The sequence below is a fragment of the Condylostylus longicornis genome, unplaced genomic scaffold, assembly GCF_029603195.1.
Source record: "Condylostylus longicornis isolate FDR11 unplaced genomic scaffold, ASM2960319v2 ptg000325l, whole genome shotgun sequence".
Classification (NCBI taxonomy): domain Eukaryota; kingdom Metazoa; phylum Arthropoda; class Insecta; order Diptera; family Dolichopodidae; genus Condylostylus; species Condylostylus longicornis.
In genome coordinates, this window is record NW_026578288.1 from 25,001 (window position 1) to 27,500 (window position 2,500).

Genomic DNA, 2,500 nt, shown 5'->3' on the forward strand with positions numbered 1-2,500 from the left:
ATTTACCAATGGCAATATAAGCCTGATCGGGACATATGTTATGCTCGACAGGCAATAATTACTTTTCATGAATGAAAAGTAACCTGAGTTGGTAAACATGTTATGCCCACCCGATGAAAAAAATTTTTTCAGCCTGGTTTGATATTTATCAAAGGCAAAATAAGCCTGATCGGGACATATGTTATGCTCGACAGGCAATAATTACTTTTCATGAATGAAAAGTAACCTGGGTTGGTAAGCATGTTATGCCCACCCGATGAAAAAATTTTTTTCAGCCTGGTTTGATATTTATCAAAGGCAAAATAAGCCTGATCGGGACATATGTTATGCTCGACAGGCAATAATTATTTTTCATGAATGAAAAGTAACCTGGGTTGGTAAACATGTTATGCCCACCCGATGAAAAAATTTTTTTCAGCCTGGTTTGATATTTACCAATGGCAATATAAGCCTTATCGGGACATATGTTATGCTCGACAGGCAATAATTACTTTTCATGAATGAAAAGTAACCTGGGTTGGTAGGCATGTTATGCCCACCCGATGAAAAAATTTTTTCAGCCTGGTTTGATATTTATCAAAGGCAAAATAAGCCTGATCGGGACATATGTTATGCTCGACAGGCAATAATTACTTTTCATGAATGAAAAGTAACCTGGGTTGGTAAACATGTTATGCCCACCCGATGAAAGAATTTTTTTCAGCCTGGTTTGATATTTACCAATGGCAATATAAGCCTTATCGGGACATATGTTATGCTCGACAGGCAATAATTACTTTTCATGAATGAAAAGTAACCTGGGTTGGTAAACATGTTATGCCCACCCGATGAAAAAATTTTTTTCAGCCTGGTTTGATATTTACCAATGGCAATATAAGCCTGATCGGGACATATGTTATGCTCGACAGGCAATAATTACTTTTCATGAATGAAAAGTAACCTGGGTTGGTAAACATGTTATGCCCACCCGATGAAAAAAATTTTTTCAGCCTGGTTTGATATTTATCAAAGGCAAAATAAGCCTGATCGGGACATATGTTATGCTCGACAGGCAATAATTACTTTTCATGAATGAAAAGTAACCTGGGTTGGTAAACATGTTATGCCCACCCGATGAAAAAAATTTTTTCAGCCTGGTTTGATATTTATCAAAGGCAAAATAAGCCTGATCGGGACATATGTTATGCTCGACAGGCAATAATTACTTTTCATGAATGAAAAGTAACCTGGGTTGGTAAGCATGTTATGCCCACCCGATGAAAAAATTTTTTTCAGCCTGGTTTGATATTTATCAAAGGCAAAATAAGCCTGATCGGGACATATGTTATGCTCGACAGGCAATAATTACTTTTCATGAATGAAAAGTAACCTGGGTTGGTAAGCATGTTATGCCCACCCGATGAAAAAATTTTTTTCAGCCTGGTTTGATATTTATCAAAGGCAAAATAAGCCTGATCGGGACATATGTTATGCTCGACAGGCAATAATTACTTTTCATGAATGAAAAGTAACCTAAATTGGTAAACAAATTATGATTTAAGTAATGCTTATTATAATAAATATATCAATACAATACAGGTATTGGATATGGGAAGCATATTTATTGATTATTAAAATTTTATGTGTAAATCTATGTATGACCACTTTTTGATTCAAACGTACATTTTTTAATTACATTTTTTTTCATGAATGAAATTGGGCCTGGTTTGATAAACATGTTATGCTCGCCCGATGAAAAAATTTTTTTTAAAAAAAATTTTTTTTAGCCTGATTTGATATTTATCAAAGGCAAAATAGACCTTAACGAGACATATGTTGTTATGCTCGGCAGGCAATAATTATTTTTCATGAGTGAAAGGTAACCTGGGTTGGTAAGCATGTTATGCCCACCCGATGAAAAAATTTTTTTCAGCCTGGTTTGATATTTATCAAAGGCAAAATAGGCCTGATCGGACATATGTTATGCTCGACAGGCAATAATTACTTTTCATGAGTGATAAGTAACCTGGGTTGGTAAACATGTTATGCCCACCCGATGAAAAAATTTTTTTCAGCCTGGTTTGATATTATCAATGGCAAAATAAACCTGATCGGGACATATGTTATGCTCGACAGGCAATAATTACTTTTCATGAGTGTTAAGTAACCTGGGTTGGTAAACATGTAATGAAAAATAGGTCAAATCGAGACATTATGTTGGTTATGCTCGACAATCAATAATATTTTTATCATAGTAGGTCAACGAGTATATATTTATTATATGCTCATATATTGATATACGTGTACAAAAATGTGGTGGTACGGATAAGCGATATCAGAAGTTGACAAAATATACTATGAAGGTTATAATATAAAAATTATAATTGTGTAAAAATTCATATATCTAATTTAATATTAGGATAAGATTGAATAAATGATTAAATATTAATCATTGGAAGAAAGGTAATGAAATAAAACAAAATTCTATAAGGCTTTAGGTTGGAAGAAAGTATATAGAATT